This window comes from Cherax quadricarinatus, chromosome 5, assembly GCF_038502225.1.
Source record: "Cherax quadricarinatus isolate ZL_2023a chromosome 5, ASM3850222v1, whole genome shotgun sequence".
Taxonomy (NCBI): Eukaryota; Metazoa; Arthropoda; class Malacostraca; order Decapoda; family Parastacidae; genus Cherax; species Cherax quadricarinatus.
In genome coordinates, this window is record NC_091296.1 from 24,908,534 (window position 1) to 24,926,614 (window position 18,081).

Here is an 18,081-nt window from a genome sequence, read left to right on the forward strand (position 1 = left end):
TGAAACTAAATGAGATTGAGAAGGATTTAGAGTAGGATTTGTTGCTGGGCTGTAAAGACACCTAGAGAATTGATCATTTAATGTAACGAACAAACACGCACAAGATCATTATAATACCGGTCAAAATACAGTCAGGGTAAGGAGGGAGAGAGAGAGAGAGAGAGAGAGAGAGAGAGAGAGAGAGAGAGAGAGAGAGAGAGAGAGAGAGAGAGAGAGAGAGAGAGAGAGAGAGAGAGAGTGAAAAACTAGTTCTCTATTATGAACATTACAAAGCAAATACATTCCGGTCCTTGTGCGATACGAGAAATGTATCACTATATTGCATAACCCAGCCTCCCTGTACCTCAAAATAAGTGACACCAGTAATACAGAGTAACGCGTAAGTGTCTAATGTTGTTATATGCTAGCGTTGAAGATATCACACGAATCAGAAGAGATATTTGCAAGTTATCATGTGGGAACTATTATCTGAACTTCAGCAATAAAAATAGGAAATTAGGGTCTTCACAAACCCACAGCAGATTCGAACCTAAGAAACAGCAGCTCTGAAACCAAAACTGAAGAGATTAAGTAAGTAAGTAAATTTATTCAGGTATACACAATACAGTTACATAGAATTATCATACATAGCAGCATATGTGTAGAGAACCTAGGATAACCCAAAAAAGTCAGACAGAGTGACTTATTTCCATTGGGGTCCTTTTACCTTATTATTATAATATAAAGGTTATAATATTTTCTTATTATTCTATAATGAAGATAACATCTTATTATCATACTAAAAAGACTATCTACTACACGAGGGTCATTAAGACTATCTACAATACGAGGGTCATTAAGACTATCTACTACCCGAGGGTCATTACGACTATCTACAATACGAGGGTCATTACTAGGGATAAGGTAAAATTTACACGTATTTTAGCTAAAAAATAGAAAATCATTCCCCTCCCTTTCTGTTGCTTCATTCATCAGACACTTTTTGGCAGTCTTCTTGAACTGGTTCAAGCTATGACTGGCCTTGACATTTGTGGGTAGTCTGTTCCATTCCTTTATTGCTGTACAATAAAAGGTGTTTGAAGCCTGGCCACTGACTGTGGGTACTACAAAGTTGTGCTCTCTCCCCCTAGTACTATGATTGCTGCGGTTCCCAACCTTGACAAAATTGACAGCAAGATATTCTGGACACTGTTTGTGAGCAATTTTATAAACATGATTTAGCTTCAGTTGTTTTACTCTGTCTTCAACATTCAGCATATCCAACTGCTGTAATTCATCCTGGCCTACATGTTCTCTTGGTCCCAGCCCCAGGATGAATCTTACGATTTTGTTCTGGGTGATTTGCAGTCTATCTTTCAGTTTTTTTTGTCAAGGCAGAGTACCAAGAAGAGCAAGCGTAATCCATATGGCATTGTATAAGGGCTAGACATAGGGTCCTGCGAGCCTCAGTAGGTAGACACTGTGCTTGTCTATACAGGAACTTCAGCCTGGCATTCGCTTTCTTTACTACACTGTTCCCTATCAATTCTCCTGACATGCATGGGTCAAAGGGGATTCCCAGATATTTAACTGATGAAACCAAAGTGATGGACTCCCCATTACACTGAACATTAAAATTATTTACCCTTCTCAGTTTATGTTTCGTTCCAAAGAGAATGGCTTCAGTTTTCCCTAGGTGTAATGATAGTTTGTTGTCTACTAACCATTTGCTGCAGGACTCCAGTTCCAGTGTTAAAACATTAGCAAATATCTTGTGGGTCTTTACCTGTCACTAACAGAGCACTGTCATCTGCATACAGTAGGAGTTTGCACTTGACACTGATAGGCATATCATTGACATAACATAAGAATAGTAAGGGACCCAGAATACTACCTTGGGGAACTCCACATGTTATCGGCAGGGGTTCTGATTCCGTTTTGTTGATTTTGACTATTTGTCTCCTGTTGCTAAGGTAGGACTTAAACCAGTCTACAGAACCTATACCGATAGATTGAAGTTTATTACATAATATTTTGTGGTTGACAGTATCGAAGGCCTTTTGCAGGTCTAAGGTTACCATACCTATGAGGTTCCCTTTTGACATTTCAGTTCTCAGGTAATCCATCAGATTAATAAGGGAGGTATCGGTTGAGTAGGATCTTCTAAAGCCCGATTGATAGCTATGGAGAATGCTGTTGTCATTAAGGTACTTAACTACTTGAGAATACACCGCCCTCTCCAGAATTTTAGATATTATACTGAGTATACTAACAGGTCTATAGTTGCTTACATCAGACCTATTATTTTTCTTGAAGATAGGAGTAACTCTGGCCTCCTTGAACCCCTCCGGTACGGTATTAGTGGTGATTGATAAATTTATTATGTGAGCAATAGGGATTGACAGTTCAAAAGCACCATCTTTTAGGAACTTAGATGGGATGTTATCAGGGCCTGTGCTCTTAGTTGGGTTTAACCTGCTTAGTTCTTTTTGAATGAAGTCATGAGATACACTTACTAGTTGACAACTGTTTGGGGTTACCCCTTTATTGGTATAGTATGTTTGAAACTTATCAGAGTCTGTGTTAAAGGTATTTGATGCAGCTGGTAGTTTACTTACTAGTGTTGATGCAACAGATGTGTAGTAGGAATTAAAGCAATTTGCCACCTTAGATGTTTCGTGGCATACCTCATTATCGATAGTGAGTACTATGTTAGACCTATCTACTGGCTTATGGCTATATCCCAACTGTTTTAGTTGTTGCCAGAGCTTTCTGGGGTTATGCTTATATTCTTCAATTTTTGAGCAATAGTGCTTTGCCTTTGCTCCTTTTATAAGCCTCTGTACTCTGTTCCTCACCCTTTGGAATTCATTTAGTGCTGCAATATCCTGTCTGTTTGCTTTAAATCTTTTTAGCAGCTGGTCTCTGAATTTCATATTATCTAATATCTCAGTAGTCATCCAGGGTTCAGTTCTTCGTTTAATCCTAACCTCTTTAACTGGTGCAATATTATTAAGAATGGTAGTGAACATTGTTTTGAATTTTTCCCAGGCATCGTTTACGTCCGTGCAACTTGTTATCTCTGTCCAGTCACAATTGTGTAGCCTATTTACCAGTGTTTCTTTACTGTAGTTTCTAGTTGACCTCATTTTTATTGTCCTGTGTAGGCCTATCCTATCCCTAGTGATTTTCCTGGTGCAGTAAATGATGAAATGATCACTAAGACCTGTGGTAATGACGCCTGACTGACTAATGTTCTCAGCGCGGTTGCAAAGTATGTGGTCAATTAGGGTGGCTGAGAACTGTGTGATCCGGGTTGGTTTATTAATTAGTTGGGTGTAGCTATTTAATCCTAGAATTTGCTTATACCTTTTGCATAGCCCGTTATTCTGTTGCTGAAAACAGATATTGAAGTCGCCCAGTATTATTGTTTCGCAATTGCTTTCAACTCCGGACAAGACTCTGGAAAAGTCTTCTAAGAACTGGTCCTGGGTAGGAGGGCTGTAACTAGTTCCTACTAAGATGGGTTTGGTCTTGGGAAGCAGCACTTCAAACCATAGAATCTCCAGTTTATTGTTATTTAAATCAGGTCTTGGGTTGTATGCTAAGTCATTTCTAATGTAGGCACATACTCCACCGCCCTTTCTGTTCCTATCTAAGCGTTTTATATTGTAACCTTCTATTTTGACCTCGTCGTCAGTCACCGTATCATCCAACCAAGATTCAGAGATGGTTATAACTGCCGCCCTAATTTTGTTAGCTAGAATCCTAATCTCTGCCAATTTAGGAAGAAGTGATCTTGCATTGACATGAATAAAGTGAAGGCCTGTTTTCATAAAACAATCATAATCATCAATATATGGCAATGGGTCATTTGTATTAAAATTAGGTAAATCAATGTCATCACTGCTAAAGGGTAACTGTGCCAAAGTGCATTTGTTACACACAAAATGAATTCTGGCACCGTTGCTATAATTGTACATACATCCATCATGCACCCACCCCTTACACATTTTACATAAGGTGCCTTTTCTGTTTTTCATGTGTACTTTAGTACAGTGTATGCATCTGTTTGGTAGTGTTTGAGATAATAATGGCTGTATTGTCTCACATTGACCTATGTATGCATTACATATGGAGTTAAGGTTATCATCCCTAGCTACTAGACCGTCATTATTGCCGTCATTTATCTGTCTGTTTTGCCTCTGCACAATAGTTTGAGGTCCTGGATTAATTTGGATATCACCACTTAAGAGCGCTACAATAAGATGTTATCTCAGAGAGATAAATATACTAAACTACACCAGCACATAACGTAAAAATCCACTCAGAAGTTGCTTGATCAAGATATCAGCATTAAAAGGTTAAATCTGAACGGATGCAGCACTCCTTAAAGAAGTAAACTAGGCAAAAGGTGAACATAAAGAAATGGTAACACCACACAACACCTTAGTACCTCATCGGCTTCGTCCCATTGGCTGTCGCATCAGTTGCAAATGAGAGGTGAAAAAGGCAACGACGCTAGCAATGGAACAAAAGCAACAGCCGGGGTGGCTACAGGAGCAGTGGAATCAACAGTTCATGTATCAGTGTCCAAGCCATATCAAAATGTGGTTCCAAGAATTAAGTCACATTACATAGGTGTGAACAACAGAGGCGTCAGATTATTGTATGCTGTCTACACATATCCATAATCCATTTCCAGCTATATGTGATTGGTAAGAAAAAAATTAAAAACAGGAAAAATACTAGTTACTTCGGTCGACAAAAAGCAATCTCCTGCCATATTTCAAAGTTAATTAGTTACTCATATAAAGAGGAACTCCAACATATATACTAGTCAACATACAACAAACTAGCCGTGTCAAGATAAAATCATTACTTTTACGTAAAATTTTCTTAATTTTTTTTCTTACGTTATTTAGGTTAGCTTAGGAAAGAGAGAGAGAGAGAGAAAGAGAGAGAGAGAGAGATGCTGAGACTGAAATTACCACATAGGTATACAAATGAGCAAGCCTACCTCTTTAATAGTATGTTAATGAGCAAAGATATGCTAATGTGCCACGCTATGTTTAGTAAGCAGCTTGCTTTAATTCTTTTTGCAGTTACTGGTTGTGAAATCACAGGGAACAGATGAACGCGACAATTTCCCACTGTCGCTTGAACTGCGCTCTAAGAACGTCTTCTCACCAATCATACATTATTGTTAACCTTCTTAATATTCCACCTCCTTAAGATTCCAGTGTTTTAAAACACTTAAAATCATCAAGGAAAACTATACGGCTAAGTCTCTTTTTATCTCAGCCTCTTAGCTAGTATCTTAGATAAGACTCGCTCACCATAGTTATTGAACTGCCCAGTCACTTTCAGGTTTTTTATGCAAGAAAATGAACATTTCACGCTGATGAGTTTTGTTCCCAAACTGGAGTGTTTGGGCTTCGTGTCGTGGCCGTTTTGAAATCCTACAGTGGTTCAGGTTTAATCCTGGTGTATCCAAAAAAAAATTGTTTGCGTATGCTGCCAGAACAGTTTTCTTAACTGCGTGCGTTACTAGCTTACTGTTTCCTTTGTGGATATTCTACCGTGTTCTTCGTGGCTGTGTGGGTATCCTGCTGTGAGGTACTTAACTACATGGGCATCTTGCAGTGGAGTGGGTATCCACCCATGGCTGTATAAATATCCTAACGAAGCCGTGTGGGTATGACTCACGAAATCGTAATGATACAATTGCAAACAAGCCATACCATGGGTGGGATTAGAACCCGCGATCAGAGAGTCACAGAACTCCAGACCGACGAGTTAGCCATGGACCAGCTAGCTGAATGAATCTTATTGTAGCTAGCTGATCCAGTAGCTAATGCGTCGGTTTGGAGTTTTGTGACTCTCTGATCGCGGGTTCTAACCCCACCCGTGGTATGGTTTGTTTCCGTGCGGGGTGTGTCTGGGTATCCTGGTGTGTCTGGGTATCCGGGTGTGTCTGGGTATCCTGCTGCGTTAACCGTGGACATGTGGATATCTCGTCGTGCTCACCATGATTGTGGAAGTATTCTGAGGTATTTCCCACAATATCCGGAGCTTCTCCTTCAGCTAAGGCCGTTGCATTTTTGCTCTTATTTTTAAAATTGGAACTTATAAAGAATATCTAGTAGTAATACTGAAATGCTTATTCCAGCCATTTTCCAAGTAATGGTGAGTGTATATAAAATTTATTTATTACACATACCTAGGGTTTTCATTTATTAGACAAGACTGATAACGACCCATAGTCTTGGAGAATTGAAAAAAAAATAAATTTCACTTTCTTTTTTAAATTGAAAGTGTGAAGAAGGAAAGGCGGGGTAGAGGTCGACGTGAGCGTGTTAGATAGGAGCGAATGGAGACAAATGGTTTTTAGGACTTGACGTGCTGTTGGAGTGTGAGCAGGCTAATGTTTGTGAAGGGATTCAGGGAAACCGGAATGCCGATCTTGATTCCTGGAGATGGGAAATACAGTGTCTGCACTCTGAAGGAGAAGTGTTAATGTTGCAGTTTTATAACTGTAGTGTAAGTGTTGGAGTGAATGATGGTGAAAGTTTTTCTTTTACGGGTCACCCTACCTTAGTGCGAAACGGCCGATGTGTTAATAAAAAAAAAAGGTCTTCAAGTCTCTCAGAGGCTGAATGGGAACTAAAGATACATCAGGTACTCTCACTTTGGATCACCAGAAGCGACGTTGGAAGAGGCACTGGATATTGCAGTTCTAGTAATTTCGATGAGATTGTATTTTATGCTAGAAGTAGGCAAAATTATGCATTTTTTGTGAATTACTTTGCAAATATATATTTTAAATAAAAAAAATTGCTGTTTTTCAAAAAACTTTGAAAAATCGCTGAATCGTTGAAATATGCCAAAAAATTTGATTTTCGATGATTTTTCAAGATTTACCTATATTTTACATATTTTTAAAAAATCCTAATAAAAATCCATAAAAATCAATATTAATTTTGAGTATTTCATATATTTTTTTAAAAACACTTAAATACTAAAAAAAATAGAAAAATGTGTTAAAATTATATTTTATTGCATATTTCGACGATTTTGAGGGTTTTTAATATTTTTTAGGCGAAGCACATTATTTAGCTAAAATTCATAGATTTTCGCACTTTTAAATGACAATTACTGCCGCAATTGAATTTTATGCTAAAAGAAAGCAAAATTATATTATTTTTGTGAAGTACTTTGTAAAAACATATTTTATATGAAAAAATTAAGTTTTTACAAAAAAATGCTTCAAAAGCCTTGAATCGTCGAAATTTGATAAAATTTGTTACTTTTGTTTCCTAGGGGCCAAGGATTACTGATCCTACCCAGACAAAACGATATTAGTGAGATTGGTTCCCATACTTATTGAGATTATGCTTCTCTTAATTATCAAAACAGCATCACCTTGATGACCAATATTAAATGGAATATTGGTGCTTGCCGAAGCAGATGGTGATATATAATGCAACACCAACAGTCTGCTAATCTTCTAGGGATATAATGTGATCCCATTAGGGCGGCTAGAACTTGTGAATGAGTCGCTGGACAATAATTGAAAGATCTCTGCTGGTCATGGGACCTCTGTAACACGTCTCTTGATCTCGTTGACTATTTTATCTAACATGCCATTCTTTGTACTCTGCACAGCCCAAACTATACAGACCACAATATCGAGCAACGATTGTGCTGCAAGTGTACTTAAAAGTGACGGGAACAGGGAAACAAGGGAAAATTATTTGTGCCAGTTACAGAGATTTCAACCGTTAGTAGAAAGTGAGCAGACCGATGTGTATTACAGGTGGATGATTTACTCACACAGCTACAGAAGTATTTTCCAAGACTGGGGAAGGGGACGGTCTCAGTTTTTTGTGTGCTATAGTTGGTTTTGTCGGGCTTCAGAACTATAACACAGTCAGTTGCCTCTATTATGGCGGATGTCCAGTATAATTTGTATAATTTCCAGTGTAATTTGCTTCACCGGTTCATTTGATTCATTGGAAGAAAAGAACGCTTGAGGAACATCTGAGCGACTGCACCTTAATTATCGTACACAGTATGAGGCTGGAGTGAGTAATATGAATCACACCATAGAGTGAAAGAAATGAATTGTTGATTGGAGTAGGGGGACCAAACTGGTACCACTGTAGCTGCATATTGCAGCTGTGCGTGTGTGTTAGTTACCATTTTGTCCTAGGCACATGTCGATTAGACACTAGGCCTGTTGTATATGAGTACGTGTGTGTGTGTGTGTGTGTGTACTCACCTAGTTGTACTCACCTAGTTGAGGTTGCGGGGGTCGAGTCCGAGCTCCTGGCCCCGCCTCTTCACTGATCGCTACTAGGTCACTCTCCCTGAGCCGTGAGCTTTATCATACCTCTGCTTAAAGCTATGTATGGATCCTGCCTCCACTACATCGCTTCCCAAACTATTCCACTTACTGACTACTCTGTGGCTGAAGAAATACTTCCTAACATCCCTGTGATTCATCTGTGTCTTCAGCTTCCAACTGTGTCCCCTTGTTACTGTGTCCAATCTCTGGAACATCCTGTCTTTGTCCACCTTGTCAATTCCTCTCAGTATTTTGTATGTCGTTATCATGTCCCCCCTATCTCTCCTGTCCTCCAGTGTCGTCAGGTTGATTTCCCTTAACCTCTCCTCGTAGGACATACCTCTTAGCTCTGGGACTAGTCTTGTTGCAAACCTTTGCACTTTCTCTAGTTTCTTCACGTGCTTGGCTAATGTGGGTTCCAAACTGGTGCCGCATACTCCAATATGGGCCTAACGTACACGGTGTACAGGGTCCTGAATGATTCCTTATTAAGATGTCGGAATGCTGTTCTGAGGTTTGCTAGGCGCCCATATGCTGCAGCAGTGTGTGTGTGTGTGTGTGTGTGTGTGTGTGTGTGTGTGTGTGTGTGTGTGTGTGTGTGTGTGGGGTTGTGTGTTTGTGTGTGTGTGTGTGTGTGTGTGTGTGTGTGTGTGTGTGTGTGTGTGTGTGTGTGTGTGTGTGCGCGCGCATGCAAGCCAAAATCACAAGTTTTACCTATTCGGCATGACACACACAGACACACACATTATATATATTAATATATATATATATATATATATATGTGTGTGTGTGTGTGTGTGTGTGTGTGTGTGTGTGTGTGTGTGTGTGTGTGTGTGTGTGTGTGTGTGTGTGTGTGTGTGTGTGTTTATGCGCGCTTGCAATAAGATCACGGTGGTATCACAATAAGCAAAGTAACAGGGTAAGGATATAGTAAAATTCCAAGAGCTTTCGTGATATATCGTATTATCAAGGAACAGCGATGACAAATATATAAAAAATACCACAGTGAAAATAGGAAAAACCTGAGTGCTCTCATATGCTTACACACACATCCTCGGAAGATGTGTTTGAGGACTTGAAATCGCTTAGGTTTTTTATATGTAGTGCCGAATAGGTAAAATTGGTCAATTAGCAAAACTCACTTAAAATTAAGTCCTTTCTAAAATTTTCTGATATGCGTTTAAAGATATATTTCTTCGTTTATGTTAATGTAAAAATTAATAATTTTGTACCAAAACAACATTAGAAAACTTACCTAACCTTATTTTAAAAAGCTCAATTTATTTTAGCCTAACCCAACTAAATATATTTTAGATTTGTTTACAGTAATTTAATACTAAACAAACACAATGAAGTATATTTTTTTTTCGTTAGGTTCAGAAAGATTTCTGCAAAATTATTGCATAAACAAATTTTCGCTTACCTTATTCGGCAAGAAAAGCGTCGCTATTTAAGCCAATATCGCTATTTAAGGCAGAATTATTAATTTTTATATTAACGTAAATGAAAAAATATATATCTTTATAAGAGTAAGAGAAGATTTTAGAAAGGATTTAATTTTAAATGACTTCTTCCTATTTGACCAATTTTACCTATTCGGCACAACAAATCTATATATATATATATATATATATATATATATATATATATATATATATATATATATATATATATATATATATAAGCCAATAGTATCAATTTGTCCCAGAGGGATCAGAGACCTTGGGATGATGGGGAAAAAATGCCACACGTTTCCTCAAAGAATTGGGTTCCAGACTCATCGACACCACCAGGGACCCAAAGGCAGCCACTTTCATGTTCCAGCGCCTCAGCGTGGCCATCCAGAGGGGAAATGCTTGCTGCATACTTGGCTAGCATCTGGCTTCAGAGGAGCTGGAGGAAATTCATGATCTTTAATACATTGTACCATTGTATTCATGTTTGTGTTCTTTGTAAATGTATTCTGTTCATTAATAATTGTTCACATACAATATAAAATATAGGGGATGGTAGGAGAAGAAAACATTCAAACAGCTCAGGGGAGAACCTTCAGTTTTCCCTGAGGTACGTTTATTGTCTTCTCTGAGGATGAGGGTCCCCAGTCCAGCTGTAGAGGTGGTACTACATGCATATACATTATATATATTATATATATATATATATATATATATATATATATATATATATATATATATATATATATACACAACAACCACGGGGAAAGTAGGATGCCAGCTCTAGGCCTTTCGTGTTGCAATCAGCACATCATCAGGAGCTTGCAAAATTGCAGAAAAGAGGAGTAACGTACTTCCTTGGAAATCCTCCTCTTTTCTGTAATTTTGAAAGCTTCTTATGATGTGTCGATTGCAACACGAAAGGCTATCATTCTACTTTCCCCGTGGTTGTTTTGCACCTTGTATCGCTTGGTTTGCGATATTTGCATAATTATATATATATATATATATATATATATATATATATATATATATATATATATATATATATATATATATATATATGCAATAAGATCACAGTAAACAGGTGATTTCAAAATATGCAAAACAACCACTCTGAAAGAATAGAGAAATTCCAAGCGCTTTCGTGACTACTCACATTATCAAGGAACTATGTTCCTTGATAATGTGAGTAGTCACGAAAGCGCTTGGAATTTCTCTATTCTTTCAGAGTGGTTGTTTTGCATATATATATATATGTATATATATATATATATATATATATATATATATATATATATGTGTGTGTGTATATATGTGTGCGTGTGTGTGTGTGTGTGTGTGTGTGTGTGTGTGTGTGTGTGTGTGTGTGTGTGTGTGTGTGTGTGTCGTGCCGAATATGTAAAACTGGTCAATTAGCAAGAACTCATTTAAAATTAAGTCCTTTCCAAAATTTTCTCTTATACCTTTAAAGATATATTTTTTCATTAATGTTAATATATTTTTTTTTAATTTTGCACCAAAAGAAACTTAGAAAACTTACCTAACCTTGTTTTAACAAAAGAAATTTATTTTAGCCTAGCCCAACTAAATATATTTTAGATTTGTTTACAGTAATTTAATACTAAACAAACACAATGAAATATTTTTTTCTCGTTAGGTTCAGAATGATTTTGACGAAATTATTGCATACACAAATTTTCGCTTGTCCTGTATAGCAAGATGAGCGTTGCTATTTAAGCCAAGATCGCAAGTTCTGCCTATTCGGCACGACATTATATATTTTTTTATTTTTATTATCACACTGGCCGATTCTCACCAAGGCAGGGTGGCCCGAAAAAGAAAAACTTTCACCATCATTCACTCCATCACTGTCTTGCCAGAAGGGTGCTTTACACTACAGTTTTTAAACTGCAACATTAACACCCCTCCTCAGAGTGCAGGCACTGTACTTCCCATCTCCAGGACTCAAGTCCGGCCTGCCGGTTTCCCTGAACCCCTTCATAAATGTTACTTTGCTCACACTCCAACAGCACGTCAAGTATTAAAAACCATTTGTCTCCATTCACTCCTATCAAACACGCTCACGCATGCCTGCTGGAAGTCCAAGCCCTTCGCACACAAAACCTCCTTTACCCCCTCCCTCTAACCTTTCCTAGGCCGACCCCTGCCCCGCTTTCCTTCCACTACAGACTGATACACTCTTGAAGTCACTCTGTTTCGCTCCATTCTCTCTACATGTCCGAACCACCTCAACAACCCTTCCTCAGCCCTCTGGACAACTGTTTTGGTAATCCCGCACCTCCTCCTAACTTCCAAACTACGAATTCTCTGCATTATATTCACACCACACATGGCCCTCAGACATAACATCTCCACTGACTCCAGCCTTCTCCTCGCTGCAACATTCATCACCCATACTTCACACCCATATAAGAGCTTTGGTAAAACTATACTCTCATACATTCCCCTCTTTGCCTCCAAGGACAAAGTTCTTTGTCTCCACAGACTCCTAAGTGCACCACTCACTCTTTTCCCCTCATCAATTCTATGATTCACCTCATCTTTCATAGACCCATCCGCTGACACGTCAACTCCCAAATATCTGAATACATTCACCTCCTCCATACTCTCTCCCTCCAATCTGATATCCAATCTTTCACCACCTAATCTTTTTGTTATCCTCATAACCTTGCTCTTCCCTGTATTCACTTTTAATTTTCTTCTTTTGCACACCCTACCAAATTCATCCACCAATCTCTGCAACTTCTCTTTAGAATCTCCCAAGAGCACAGTGTCATCAGCAAAGAGCAACTGTGGCAACTCCCACTTTATGTGTGATTCTTTATCTTTTAACTCATTATTATATATATATATATATATATATATATATATATATATATATATATATATATATATATATATATATATATATATATATAGAAAAAAGTCCTTTCTAAAATTTTCTCTTATACGCTTAAAAACATTTTTTTCATTAGTGTTAATGGAAAAATTTATAATTTTGCATCAAAAGAATCTTAGAAAACTTACCTAACCTTATTATAACAAGCGCAATTTATTTTAGCTTAATCCAACTAAATATATTTTAGATACGTTTGCAATAATTTAATAATAAACACAATGAAATATATTTTTTTTCGTTAGGTTCAGATTGATTTCTGCGAAATTATTGCATACACAATATTTTTGCTTGTCTTTTTTGGCAAGATGAGCATTGCTTTTTAAGCCAAGATCGCAAGTTTTGCATATTCGGCACGACATTATATATATATATATATATATATATATATATATATATATATATATATATATATATATATATATATATATATGTGTGTGTGTGTGTGTGTGTGTGTGTGTGTATATTATTTAATTATGTATGAATGTATGTATATAAACACACACACATGAACACAGTTCATTCACACACTGCTGTTGAATGGCACTGGTCCAAATTCCAACAGTGTGTGCGATGCAGTATAAGGTTCTGTCGAAGATACAAACTAGATTCTTGAACCCTGAGGGCAACAGGACTTTAAAGGCAGGATTCAAGGTGTGCTGACAACCACTAACACCCACGCAGAGCCTAATACCTACATACCAGCACTCGTTTTTACACACACACAGACACACACACACATACACACACACACACACACACACACACACACACACACACACACACCCGCACTCACACATCACTTCATCTCTTAAATGCAGATTATTTCCAACACCTGACTGTAACAATTCACACAATAATGTTCACTTTCAAGAAAAATCTTTAGACTATATTTCGATCCATCCAAGACTTATTAATTATCAATTATTTGTGACCTGATAAAGATCCAGGACGGAGTAAAACGTCGTCTAAAGTTTCCTTCAAATGACAATGAACAGGCGGTGTAATAACCTGCCGTGTTCTAGTTCCACGTTGCCTTTACGGGGTCTCTTATCACCTGCTTGACCACCTCAGGCCTTGACAGGTGACTCAATCATGGCCTTGCCGGTCCTCGAGTTCATTCATTGTAATGTTCATTCATTATAATGTTTATTTATCGTATTGCTCCTTCATTATTGTAAGAGCTCCCACTGTATGTAAACGCCACGAGGATAATATTGCACGCTACTTAATTTGTTCAACTTAGGTTCTTCTCATTTCATTGGTATTACCCAATATAGTTAAAATATCATTCCCCCCGTTTCCTCAGCATTAATTTGGATTCATTATTATGAAGTGCTTTTCCGTGCATTTGTAATGATTTTCCTTATACGAAGTGATCAGACTACTGCTTTTCTTACATTGTAGTTTTATTCCGCTCCTATATATTGGCATTCTTGTCTCTTAAATTATTTACTCTTTGCATCAGTAGATTCCACATTAGTTTATTGATTGAGTGTTTGTTGATTGATTCAATCTACAGTGACTGTCATATACACTCAGTGTTTTCTTTTCTACTCTTTCATTCTTTCATCAATCTCTACTTATCTTTAAGACTTCATTCCGTCTCATTAATCCTTCTCTTAACCTTCTTAGGTTTGTATCACCTTATATTTTTCTTTCTCTCTCTCTCTCTCTCAATTTCTTCATTTTTCTCACTCTTTCAGATGTTCATTTCTTTTACCCTGTCTCGTTTCCCTCTTCTTTCTATTATTTTTTTACCTGTGCATCCTCTATTTTGTCCTCTTCCTCATTATTTTTATGCCCTCCAATTCTTCCACTTTTCCATAGTTCTCCCCGAGTCCTCGCATTTCTTTTAATGTTCCCTTCATCCTCATAAGATCCTGCCGTCTTTACTGTCCTCTTCCTCACTCTTTCTCTCTCTGTCTCCGTGCCCTCTTTCCCTTCCTTTCTCACCGCCCTCTCCATTTCTCCTGAGACCCTGCCTCAGTAGGAACCAGTAGACCGCCTCCACTACACTCCCTTACCTCAGCATCCCCCTTTCTATACTTCCCTACTTCAGCACTTTCCTCACTGCACCATCCTATCTTAGCTAATCCCTCCCCATTACCTACAAAAAGAACAGCGCTTTTTTTTATTAATTTTTAAATATACTCATCCCGTGTGACAGAACCCAGAGAGTGCACTAAGTTGTTATGGGACGAAATTCATAAGGTATCTAGATATGAAAATGTTGTGTTAATGGGAGATTTTAACTTTAGACAAATTGATTGGAACAATACGACAGGAAATCTTGAGTCTAGTGACTTTCTTGACACGGTTCAGGATTGCTTTTTAGAACAGTTTGTGACAGAACCAACTAGAGGAAACAATCTGCTTGACATGGTTCTTGCCCACAGAGAGTCACTAATTAATAATCTTGAGGTTAGTGATGAGCTTGGAGAAAGTGATCACAAATCACTTAGTTTATATATATCATGGAATTACCCAGATAACTGCAATCAGATCTCTGTCCCAGACTTTCGCTTGGCTGAGTTCATGAGACTGAAAAATTACGTGGGTGGGCTAAATTGGGACGACCTGACTATGGGTCAGGTAGGTGATCTTGGTTGCCAATATGATGTTTTTTCAGAGCATAGTTCTAGCTGCCCAGACAACTTTTCTTCCGAGTAGGGAAATTAGATGTAACAAAAATTATCCCAAATGGATGAACAATAGATTAAAACATCTCACTGGTCAAAAGAGAGGCATATATAAGCGTATCAAAAGAGGGGATGGGCAGTTAAGAAATCAATTTATTCAATTAAAGAGAAATAAAAAAAAAGGAATAAGAAAAGCAAAAAGGATTATGAAGCAAAGGTCGCAGGGGATTCAAGGACTAACCCAAAAGGGTTCTTTTCGGTATACAGAAGCAAGATTAGGGACAAGACTGGCCCACTTAAGAGTAACTCAGGTCAGATCACTGCCAATGATAAGGATATGTGTGAAATTTTCACCACTTACTTCCTCTCTGTTTTTACCCGGGAAAATACTAGTGAAATTCCTGAAATAATAGATTACTTAGAACAGGACGATAGTAAACTATGCACGATTGCTGTAACTAGTGACATGGTCCTCAGACAAATAGAGAAATTAAAACCTAACAAATCCCCAGGCCTTGATGAACTGTTTGCAAGGGTGATAAAGGAATGTAAAAAGGAACTTAGCATACCTTTGGCTAATCTTTTCAACATATCACTACAAACTGACATAGTGCCTGATAAGTGGAAAATGGCAAATGTAATACCTATTTACAAGGCAGGTGACAGATCCTTAGCTTCGAACTATAGATCAATAAGCCTTACCTCCATAGTGGGAAAATTTATGGAATCAATAATTGCCGAAGCAATTCGTAGCCATCTTGATAGGCATAAATTGATTAATGAATTTCAACACGGTTTTACAAAGACTTCAGTAAGGCTTTCGATAGAGCTCCACATCAGAGGCTGTTGAGAAAACTTAAGGCACACGGAATAGGAGGAGAATATTTTCCCTGGGTAGAGGCATGGCTGACAAATAGGCAGCAGAGAGTTTGCTTAAATGGGGAGAAATCAGAATGGGGGACAAGCGGTGTTCCGCAGGGGTCAGTGTTGGGCCCGTTGTTGTTCACAATTTACATAAACGACATAGATGAGGGAATAAATAGCGACATAAGCAAATTTGCTGATGACACCAAAATAGGACGTCCAATTCATTCTAGAGCACTCCAGGATGATTTGAATAAACTGATGCAGGCAGATGAAGTTTAATATAGACAAATGCAAAGCTCTAAATGTTGGACAGGAAAATAACCATGCCACATATAAGCTCAGTAATGCAACTCTTAATATTACTGATTGCGAAAAGAATTTAGGAGTTCTAGTTAGCAATAATTTAAAACCAAGGCAACAGTGCATTAATGTTCGCAATAAAACTAACAGAATCCTTGGCTTCATATCTAGAACTATAAATAATAGAAGTCCTCAGGTTGTTCTTCAACTCTATATATCCTTGGTTAGGCCTCATTTAGACTATGCTGCTCAGTTCTGGTCACCGTATTACACCGTAGTACAGAGGAGGATGACAAAGTTGATCCCATGTATCAGAAATCTTCCCTATGAGGATAGACTGAGGGCTCTGAATCTGCACTCTCTAGAAAGGCGTAGAATTACGGGGGATATGATCGAGGTGTATAAATGGAAAACAGGAAATAATAAAAGGGATGTAAATAGCGTGCTTAAAATTTCCAGCCAAGACAGGACTCGCAGCAATGGCTTCAAGCTGGAAAAATTCAGATTCAGGAAGGATATAGGAAAGCATTGGTTTGGTAATAGATTTGTGGATTAGTGAAACAAGCTCCCGAGTACAGTTATAGAGGCTAAAACGTTGTGTAGTTTCAAAAATAGGTTAGATAAATACATGAGTGGGTGTGGGTGGGTGTGAGTTGGACCTGATTAGCTTGTGCTACTAGGTCTGATGCCTTGCTCCTTCCTTAAGTGGAAGTGACCTGACTAGCTGGGTCATTGGGCTAATTGGGGGGGATATGAAATGGACCTGCTTCGCATGGGTCAGTAGGCCTGTTGCAGTGTTTCTTCTTTCTTATGTTCTTATATTCTTATTCTGAGTGATATAGCCAGTCTATAGTACGATGGAACCTGTTTTGTGTGATGGAACCAGTCCTGTGTGATGGAACCCATCCTGTGTGAGAAAACCCATCCCGTGTGATAGAAGCCATCCTGTGTAATGGAAAATATCCTCTGTGACGGAACCCATCCTGCGAGATAGAACTCATCCTGTGTGACAGAACCTCTCCTGTGTGATGGAACCCATTATGAGTTGATTGAATATAGTTATCTCTGGTTCTTGCACGGTAACTACGATATAGAATAGCGTTGCCGCAAACTGTAGGTGTATTTAATTATATTAAAAAAAAGAAGTGCTCACTCCCTCTACCGTATCCTTCATTAGTCACAGGTCTAAATAAATGGGGGCTCAAAGAAATGTGCATCCCACATAAACGAGTGCCTTTGAAGGACACCGATATTTCCTGGTTTAAACTCCGGCGCTCCCTCGTGTCCTGTTCATGTTCCGGGTGAAGAAGAAAGAGAGGGAGGGAGGAGTCCTCGGCCTCCCACGTCCTTCGTCCATTTGCAAGAACACTCCCAGTTGGCTTCTCCTCCGCCCTCCAGCACCTACCCACACCTTAAACATCGCCACAATCTTTTTCTTGTTATCCCCTATATATTTCATAGTCGTGATTCTCTTGTTTAATCTTCCTTTTAGGCTTTGTTTTTATTTGTTATTTTCTTCGACTTGTTCTATTCACCTTCTGTACGAAATGTCAGTGAATTAACACGACT